Source organism: Citrus clementina, unplaced genomic scaffold (genome assembly GCF_000493195.1).
Source record: "Citrus clementina cultivar Clemenules unplaced genomic scaffold, Citrus_clementina_v1.0 scaffold_3, whole genome shotgun sequence".
Lineage (NCBI taxonomy): Eukaryota > Viridiplantae > Streptophyta > Magnoliopsida > Sapindales > Rutaceae > Citrus > Citrus x clementina.
This window is the reverse complement of record NW_006262339.1, coordinates 19410905-19421954: the sequence shown is the minus strand read 5'-3', so window position 1 is coordinate 19421954 and position 11050 is coordinate 19410905. Positions and strand designations below refer to the sequence as shown.

Here is an 11050-nt window from a genome sequence, read left to right as displayed (position 1 = left end):
TCATTAACGACCAACACATTCTTCCATCCCATAGCAATAAGTAAATATTTAAGAGATTTATCACAAATTTCTAAATTCTCCATATTATTGAGATTAACAAAATAAGGAGTAATGACCGACCTTGGCTTGAAATTGTCGAGAAAATGTTTCCGAAGTTGGAGTCGTGAAAAATGAATCAACATAAAGTCCGAATAATCTCCATGATCATCCTTACGCTTCTTGGCCACGTGTTTTCCCTTGGACTTGTCACCATCCGCCATTGTTGGAAGGAAAAAGAGCTTAAAAATGCAATTTCAGGTTTAACAAAAATTGAGTGAAATGGATTTGTTTGAGGCAAGAAAATCAATCCTAGAGACGAATGAAACTAATTTATGATGTAGATTGAATTAAAAATGGGCTAAAAGAAGCTTGAAAATGAAGAGAGAGAAACGGGTAGAGTGAGAATTTTTTATTTTGGATTTTATGTGGAGAGTTGATGAAATGTTGTTTTGAGAGTGAAAATTGAAGGAGTAATGGATGAATAATTAGGAAACATGCAAATCGCGATTATGTAGCTAACCCGCGTCTAAATTTTCTTCCGCATTGCTCCTAGATTGCTATAGCACTGATTGCTCTAACATCCGCTACAACACAGCACTATTCCCGATTGTGCCTTACTTCTTTTGCAGCTATCTTCTTTCCTCTTGCTCATCCACTATCTCACCATCCTCTCATGAATTAAGACTTTTTGAAAACCTACAATTATGCACCTGTTTTTAGCACCAATTACTTTGATTCAAACAAAACTTATTAAAACTTAACTAAAATGAATGTTTATGCAAAATATAACCAAAATGTAATAAAAACACCTTATTTGTTCTCTAAATGATCTTTAGTTAAGTCTAGAATTGATGTAATAACTCTCATTTCTTAGAGTTATCACACCTCCAAACTTAAACCATTACCTATCCTCAAGTAATGACAACATACTAATACTTCACACAAACAATCATGCAAAATAACTTTAGCTCTTTTATCAAATTTGCATGGATTCTTCCACCTTCAGATCACCATCCCAATCATGCAACGTGACCATAGTAAATCAGTTCTAAACTTAAGCTTCTTTCTGTCTATTATGTGTGCGTGCTACTTTGATTGTATTCCAGAGATGCTATAACATCACCAAGAGACTGCATGAATTTCAGCAATGATAAAACTTTATTCATATATGGGGTAGCATAAATTTCACATACTCGAACTGTGATTATTTTAAAATTAAGAAACTGGAGAGTATTCAACCTCATCACTGCAACATTTATTTTTCTTGTGAATGTCAATCAATTGTAATGATGACACCCAATTACTCAAACCATGCACAAATTAGAGTTGCTGTAGCAATATCTGTAATATAGTCTTATCTAGAGATATCTTTTACTCAAGACTGAACATGGGGCTCATGAACAAACCTGGCTACTCAATGCCTTAGACAGATGACTTTTTTTTTTTTAAATGCTATAGCATTGCTCATAAATCTTGCTACCTTTGAACACAATTCTACATATAGGGTACATACTCAGATCTGGTTATTCAGCAACTTAAGTCATTGGAACAGAGTTTATTTCATAGATATCACAGTCAATCAACTTACTTCCCCCCCCCAAACTTAAGATCTTTTATATTTTTTTGGCTTTACTCTAGCAATCTCATACAATTCAACCAAAGTCTAAGTGTTAGGACAGAATTTCAATCTCCATCTATAACTATCTCTATTTAGCATTCTCATAAATCTTGAATAACACTCACTGTATCTTCATTAGGTTTTCAAATCCATACACAAATATTAGATAACAGAGCTTCACACAACACACAACACAAACATTCGAAAACACAACCCCCTAAAACTTGAGAGTTGTAATGTCCTCACAAGCAGACAGAATAAAGGCACACAAGTGGACAAGGACATGGAAGACATTAAAAAATACCACACAATTTAAAAAACATACTGAAAGAAAATTTTTTTTAACAATAAATTAACTAACAAGGAAGGGATACTCCCCTATGGTTGGGATTGCTGCAAATGACGGGATAATATCAGCGCTTCTTGAATGCACTTCGCAACTTATCCTTTGGTGAAACTTGTGGGGAAGTGGCTGGCAATGTCTTTGTCTTTTTTGTCACTGGGTTGGCGAGAGGAGTTGCAGCTGGGGTAGGTTACATAGTTGACAACGACTTGGTCCATTTTGGCTGAGGTGAGGCTGTTGTAGCAGTGCCTTTAAATGTACTACCTTTTCTTTTTCTAGATTGTCGCGGACTGGTATGAACAGGTTGACTAGGAGTTTGTTGTGGAGGAATTCGAGTTGATGCATCAGCTGCCTAGCCCTCAGCTATGATGGCAGCAATGATACCAAGTAGCTGCTTGGCTTCTGCAGGTGTAGGCTAACTCTGGTTGCTGCAGTAGCTAGCTCTGCATCGATTTGCTCCATTTTATCTTCAGAGGCAGGAAGTGTTGCTATTTTTGCCTTGCCCTTGCACTTGCCCGCAAGGACTAGAATGGAAGGTTTCTCTTCAAGGTCTTCCTCTTCCTCTTCTTGAATGATGTGCCTTTTCCTAGTTTTGGAATGAGTTGGAATGGAAGGTTCCTCACATTCTTTCTCAGAGTTGTCCTTTGCCTCTGTGGGTGAGCTATCAGTTGCAGACTTGTCACCTTCTTCCTCAGGTTGATCAGATGTTTCATCATCTTCTGATTCTACCTCTGCTTGTGGTTCAGCTGCAGCTTCTTTTTCTGGTTCATTTGTAGCAGTGGCTTCTTCACTAGCTCGTCTTGCTCCTGTTACAGTGGCTGGTTCAGTTGTTGTTCTATCACTCTCACCAGCAACTCTCTTAATGGTACGTGCCGTAAAAGCACTATCATTCTTGATATGGTCATCTCTCGCGTCAAGACGAACACCGGATACTACACAAATGCTGGTGATGAGCAAAGGAAATAGCAAAGCAGCAGTTTTGTGATTCTTAACTGCACAGTCCCTTATTTCTTTTTTGATGATGCTACCCACATCTATGGGAAGTCCTCAAACAATGACATATAACAAGACCAACCTCTCTTGTGAAACCGTAGTAGTGTGAGTGGTTCGCATAAGCCTAAATTTCAAAAATTTCACCCACACCTTAGCAATAGGTTTCAAATCTATCCTATTAACTACACGCCCTTCCTCGTTAGCCCATGATGCCCCTTCGATTGTAAGAGTTGTGAAGATGGTGTTTCATTTCTTTGGGGTTAATTTATCAAGCAACTTGACATACTCACAATTAATTTCAGCAAGTAAATTATAAAAAGCATTTATAATGCGGGAGTCTAATTAAACAAGTATTTTTCTTACCCAAATGTTGTGCTGATCAGGGCTTACCAAATTGGCTTAAAATTCATTGACTACTGGTAGCACAGGATCTCGAGGGTGGTTGCAAAAGTCCAACCATCCACGCTTTGCAACAGCATTGTGTATTGTTTGCACAATTTCGATGAGTCGCTCTGGAAATTGAAACCCTTTTTCTTCCAAAATCTTATGCGGCTCTATAAATTCTTCATATTTTTCTTCAGCGTGGTAACTCTAGAAGCGTGAAGGATCTTTGAGGCGGCCGGCTGTTTTCTTATACCTTGGCATTGCTATAGCAGTAACAATTTGAGGGTCCCTGCGAGTAAAATGAGAAGAAGAGGTTAAGAATTATGAGAGTTGTATTTGCGAAGTAGATGGGGAATAATGTCGTAGATCACTACGCACAGTGACTCCCTTTTATAGTGGACTTTATTTGAAGATAAATATGGTAACTAAAGATAAATGAGGGAAGAAAATATTTTGAATTTAATATGTATATCCCTAAAACATAGGCCAGCGAAATTTATGCATTAATTTCATATATTTGATTTCTTTGCAATTGCTATCCAAATCCACGCCGCCATCTGTCATGATTTATTTGCAACGATAAGTGAGAGGCTCCAATTTTTAATTTACTATAACGGTAATATTAGGTGCTGTAGCACACAGTTGCTTGCTCTAGCAACAATTACATACGTCCCTCCAATGCTCTTTGACACGTAGCTTGCCTCTGCACTCTGTCACCATACAACCCCACTGGTTAAAATGGAAAGCTAATGCCACTCATACTTACCACAAAAACTAACACCAATTCTAAAAACATAATAAAAAATAAAGAGATCAAATGATAGCAACATAAAAAAATGCAATAATGTGAAAAGATTAAACTAAGTAACTTGAATTGAAGAACAAGATTAAATAAAATAGAAGAGAGGGAGAACAGTCAACAAAACCAAAGATGATCAAAGTTGGTTTGAAGTGGCTATCTCCATAATGGGTTGCCTCCTATGGAGCGCTTGATTTAAGGTCCTTCAGTCTGACCTTCTTTCACTGCTCAATAGTTGGGTTCTTTAAAGAGTAAAATCTCCTTTGAAAACTCTGTCGCTGGGTGTATGTAATGCTTAACCCTGTGTCCATTAACTTTAAATTCGTGACCTGTTTGTTCATCTAGAAGATCAACAGCTCCATGAGGGTAAAATTTTAACAGCCTAAAAGATCCAGACCATCGTGATTTAAGCTTCCCTAGAAATAATCTTAGTCTTATATTGTAGAACAGCACTAGTTAAATAGGGCTAAACTGCCTGTGTTGAATATGCTTGTCGTGCTAGTGTTTTTTCCTTTCTTTATGGATTCTAGCATTTTCATATGAAAATAGTCGTAATTCATCAAGCTCACAAAGTTGAAGCTTTCTTTGCTCTGCTGCAGTATGAATGTCCCAATTTAATTTCTTCAATGCCCAGTGTGCTTTATGCTCTAGCTCTAGTGGCAAATGACAAGCATTCCCATAAACAATTCGGTAAGGAGACATGCCAAGTGGAGTTTTGTATGCTGTTATGTAGGCCCATACAGAGTCATGTAACTGCAAATACCAATCATTCCTTGTTGGATTCACAACTTTTTCTAAGATCTTTTTAATTTCTCTGTTGGACACTTCAGCCTGACTATTGGACTGTGGGTGATATGCTATTGCTACCTTGTGTCTGACTCCATATTTTACTATAACTGTAGCAAAGACTTTGTTGCAAAAATAAGTACCCTCTTCACTAATAATTGCTCTAGGAGTGCCAAACCTGGAAAAAAAGTTTTTCTGAAGAAAAGCCACTACTGTTTTAGCATCATTGGTAGGTAATGCTGCAGCCTCTACCCACTTGGAGACATAATCCACAGCAACAAGGATATACAAGTTCCCAAAGAATGGTGGAAAAGGTCCCATGAAATCTATTCCTCATATATAAAAAACTTTCATTTCCAAAATGTTGGTCAATGGCATTTCATGTCTTTTAGTTATTTTCCATGTCCTTTGACACTTGTCACAACATTTAACAAATTCATAAGCATCTCTAAAAATAGAAGACCAGTAATAACCTGATTGCAGAACTTTAGTAGCTGTTCTGTGACCACCAAAATGTCCTCCATATGTTGCAGCATGGCATGACTTCAGGATGTGGGGAATTTCTCCTTCTGAAGCATATCTTCGTATTACTTGATCTGAGCACAGCTTGTATAAATGTGGGTCATCCTACTGATAACTTCTTACATTATGAAAAAATTTCTTTTTCTCTTGGAACTTCAGCTCAGTTGGTAGCAATCCACTTAACAAGTAGTTGGCAAAATCTGTATACCATGGAGATCCTGACTATTGCAGCATCTGTGCTTGTTGTACTACTAACAACTATTCATCAGGAAAAGTTTCAGTGATGTCCTTTCTTATCAATGTACTTGTATCTGCTTCCAACCGTGACAGGTGGTCTGCTACTTGATTTTCAGTCCCTTTTCTATCTTTAATTTTTAGATCAAACTCCTGAAGCAATAAGATCCATCTGATTAACCTTGGTTTGGCATCCTTCTTTGAAATTAAATATTTGATGTCTGCATGGTCTATGTATATAGTCACTTTAGTACCTACCAAGTAGGCTCTGAATTTGTCAAAAGCAAATATTATTGCTAGCAACTCTTTCTTTGTAGTGGTGTAATTGATTTGAATTTGAGTAAGAGTTTTTGCTTGCATAGTATATGGAGTGAAAAACCTTATCCTTTCTTTGGCCTAATACTGCTCCAATAAAATGATCACTAGCATCACACATCAATTCAAATGATAACATCCAGTCTGAAGATATAGCTACTGGAGCAGTAATCAGAGCTTTCTCTAATTCTCCAAATGCTTGATGACAATCTTTGTCAAAGTAAAAGGGCTTGTCCTGTTCCAGCAATGAGCATAATGGTTTAGCTACCTTGGAAAAATCATTAATGAATCTTCTATAAAATCCAGCATGACCCAAAAAACTCCTTATACCCTTTATTGAAGTGGGGGGTGGCAGTTTATCTATTACATCTATCTTAGCTTTGTCTACCTCAATGCCTTTCTTGGACACCTTATGACCCAACACTATTCCTTCTTGCACCATGAAATGGCACTTTTCCCAATTGAGTACTAAGTTAGTTATCTCACATCTTTTAAGAACTTTTTTTAAGTTGTGTAAACAATCATTGTATGTCTCTCCAAAAACTGAAAAGTCATCCATGAAAACTTCTAAAGTTTGCTCAACCATATCAGAAAAAATAGACATCATGCATCTCTGAAAAGTTGCTAGAGCATTGCACAACCCAAAAGGCATTCTTCTGAAGGCAAATGTTCCATAAGGACAAGTAAATGTAGTCTTTTCCTGATCTTCTAGAGCTATAGCAATCTGGTTGTAACCTGAATACCCATCTAGGAAACAATAGTATTATTTTCCAGCAAGTTTGTCCAACATCTGACCTATGAATGGGAGTGGGAAGTGGTCTTTCCTTGTAGCTTTGTTGAGCTTCCTGTAATCCATACATACTCTCCATCCAGTCACTGTCCTTGTAGGAATAAGTTCATCTCTCTCATTAGTTATCACAGTTATCCCTTCTTTCTTTGGAACACATTGAACTGGACTCACCCACGAACTGTCTGATATTGGGTGTATGATTCCAGCATCTAACCATTTGATAATTTCCTTCTTCACCACTTCTTTCATAATATGGTTCAACCTTCTCTAGTGCTCCACTGAATTGCTATAGCAATCTTTTAACAGGATTTTATGCGTGCATATTGATGGGCTTATCCTCTTGATGTCTACCATGGTCCATCCTAATGCTCTTTTGTATTTTCCCAGCAAATCTACTAAACTATGTTCTTGACCTGCATCCAAAGTAAAAGAAATGATCACAGGGAGTGTGTTGTTTTGACCAAGATAAACATACTTTAAATGCGAAGGTAATAATTTTAACTCAAGACTAGGAGTTGATTCAGTAGATGGTAAAGTTGTTTTTACTTCCCTGTCTGAAAGTTCAGATGCTCAATAAACCTATTGTGCCTATCAAATTTCTTTTCTTCCATCCAATTTATTCGATTTGCTGCAACATTTTCCACTTCTACATCCTCAAAGGTGGTGACTTTGTTGATTTCATTACTGCAGCATCTGTCCATTCTGTCTGCTATAACAAAATCCACAACACTTAGGAAATTGCAATCTTCTACTTCATCAGGACTTCTCATAGCCTCTAGTACATTAAATGTGACTTGCTGATCATTTACTCTCATGGTGAGCTCTCATTTCTGCACATCTATCAAAGTCTTTCCAGTTACTAGAAAAGGTCTTCCAAGTATAATGGGCACCTCTTTATCATCTTCGAAGTCCAATACAATGAAGTCTACTGGGAAGATGAATTTGTCCACCTTCACCAGTACATCCTCAATTTTTCCTTCAGGATATGCATGAGATTTGTCAGCTAATTGCAGAGTAACTGTCGTTGGTCTGCATTCCCCTACTCCCAACTGCTTAAATATAGATAATGGCATCAAACTAATACTAGCTCCTAAGTCACAAAGTGCTTTGCCAGCATATCTAGTTCTTATAGAGCATGGTACTGTAAAATTTCCTGGATCTTTAACTTTTGTAGGAATCTTACTTTAGAGCATATGACTACTTTCCTGTGTTAAAGCAATAGTTTCAAACTCTCCCAGCCTTCTCTTTCGTGCCAAGATGTCTTTTAGAAATTTCACATAATTTGGCATTTGCTCCAAGGCTTCCACGAAATGTATATTTATGTGTAATTGCTTCAGCACTTCTAGGAATTTACTGAACTGCTTATCTTGTTTTTGCTTCTGGAATCTCTATGGGAAAGGTGGTGGGTGTCTAAACTGCTGGGTAGCTTCAGGAAGTACCAAACTCTGTTTGTTTGGTTTGATATAGGTCGTGATTACTGGTGTTGCAACTTCTTTTTCAACATGTTCTAATTGAATTCCCTCTGCTGTAGTTGTAGTTTGGCCCATGTAACCAGTGTTTTGATGGTTGGGCTGTTGTAACATGCTTCCATCTTGAGGTGGTTTTTGTGAGGAATTAACTTTCTTATCCTTGTTAGTCACATCAACTGGGATGTCAACATTTTTTTCAGATCTCAAATTAATTGCTTTACAGTGTTCTTTGCCCTCTCTTCTAGGGTTTTCTGTGTTGCTAGGTGAACTTCCTTGAATCCTGCTACTCATTGCTGTAGCAAGTTGTCCCATTTGATTTTTCAGGTTCCTCAATGATACAACTTGACTCTGTACAATTGCTTCATTCTTTGCAAAGTACTCTTTAATCAATGCTTCCAGTGAAATGATTGGATCCTGACTGCTATGTTTTTGCCCCTGACACTACTGATAAAATCCAGATGGTTGAGTGTTCCTATTTTGTCCATTTATTGTTGGAGCATTTCGATTCTGACTGCTCCATGAGAATTTTGGGTGTTGTTTCCATCCAGGGTTGTAAGTATTTGAATATGGGTTGTTCTGAGGCTGTCAATTGAAATTACCCACATAGTTTACTGATGCTGGATTTCCAGGACAATTATCAAAGTCATGTCCTTCACCATAGTATACACAAGAAAGTTTAGCAACTTGCTTCACTACTGCTGGAGCAGATGTCATGGCCTTTACCATGTTAGTCAATGAGGTTACTTGTGCTGATAAGGCTGTAATTGCATCTATGTTATGTACATTTGCTGATCCTCTTGCTGCTGGTTACCTGGTTGATGGCCACTGATAATTATTATTGGCAATTCTCTCCATAATTTCATAAGCTTTAGTGTAAGATTTGGATAAAAGGGCTCCATTTACTGAAGCATCCACGCTCAACCTTGTACTTGGATTCAACCCATTGTAGAAAGTTTTCAATTGAATGCAACAAGGAATGCCATGATGAGGACACCTTCTGAGAAGTTCTTTGAATCTTTCCCAAGCCTCGTACAAACTTTCATCTTCAAGTTGATGGAAATAAGTTATCTCATGCCGTAACTTTGCATTTTTTGTCAGTGGAAAATATTTCATTAGGAATTCATTAGCCAACTCATTCCATATAGTGATGGAATCATATGGTAACGAATTTAACCATGCTCTTGCTTGATCTCTTAAGGAATAAGGAAAAAGCCTCAGCCTTAAGGCATCTTGTGTTGCTCCAGCAATTTTGAAAGCATCACTCACTTCCAAGAACAACTTAAGATGGAGATGAGGATCTTCATTTGGTAATCCATTGAATTGAGCAATTGTTTGCAACATTTGAAACATCACTGGCTTCAACTAAAAATTTACAGCTTCTACTTCAGGTCTGATTATCCCAAGGTGTACAACTTGAGGAGTTAACACAGCATAATCTCTAATATCTCTGTCTCTGTCACCAGCCATGTAAATAATATTGTTATTGTATAGCTGTCTCTCGTTAGCATGTTCATTCTGCTCTTCTTGAATGTTAACTGATTGTAAGGGCCCGTGAGGGTTCAACTTGAGGAGTTTACTTCCTTTGTTCTCTTCGCAATCTTCTAACAGTCCTTTCAATCTCAGGATCGAACTGAAATATCATATATCTGTCTTTGCGCATGCAAGCATTGATCTGCCAATAAATAGAATGAATTAAATCAAATTTGGTGCTATCAAGATTTACTTCACATTTCAAAAATAAACAATCAATCCCCGGTAACGGCGCCAAAAACTTGTTGGTTGATTTTATAATCAAATACTATTGGTGTCAATGTGCAAGTGTACACAACAAGTAATAAAGTGATAAGTATTCAAGATCGTCTCCACATGGATTGATGTTACCAGAAATGTTGTAGCAATCACAATAGTGCAAACTAATTCAAATCTGAAGTTAACAAACGTAAAATGTGTTATATCATAATTAATGATTGTGAGAGAATAAAATAAACAAAACCGCAATGAAATAAACTAAACTAAATGTGTCTAAGATTCAAGTGAGAATGTGGTAGTTGAATGATCAAACACTCCTTATGGGCTGATTGTTTTTCATCAAGTTGACTCCAATTGTCACGGCAAGTGCTGCAGCACTGGGCGGAATTAATTTGCATCCTCAACTGTAGCATATTGGAACTCTCATACCCTCAAATACACTAGCAATAACTAGTTGCTAATCTACTCATGATATGGCTTTATGATCCTTTTTATCTCTCCACCCTACAAGGTGAGCACCTATGTCTAATGTGTCACAAATCTTAACTTGCCCTTATGGGATTCAAGATAACTTAATCCAGGAAACTTAACTTAAGATCAAGTAATACTCTAATAATATCCGCTAAGACATGCCTTTTTGCTGCTCTATCTTAACTGAAATAACAGTTATATTAATAATAACTACTAGAGTATAATGCTACAGCAATGACATAACAACATATAAGAACAATCAAGAACTCATTGGATTGTTTGTCACTCAACTACAAGCAAATCTAGTTCATATTCTGAATAAGAAAAACGAACATAAATATGTTGTTCACGGGATACATTAGAACAGTCAAAGGAAGAAAATAAATATAAGTTGAGCATAGTGAAAGACAAATCCGAATAATTCTGCAAGATTCTTCAATGTTGCTGAAACAGCACTCTTCAATTTCGATCTTCTTCTTTTTTTCTCTCTAATTATTTTTATGATAATTCCCTTGCCGCCTTTCTATGTGGTGCATGC

General features: G+C 37.0%; 1 non-coding gene across 1 annotated transcript; it reads left to right on the top strand.

Moving 5' to 3' along the window:
- The first annotated feature begins 9268 nt into the window (after positions 1–9268).
- LOC112100631 lies at positions 9269–9376 on the top strand. Its single transcript, XR_002906998.1, has one exon. It is a non-coding gene; the product is annotated as a small nucleolar RNA R71 (small nucleolar RNA).
- The last annotated feature ends 1674 nt before the right edge of the window (positions 9377–11050 follow it).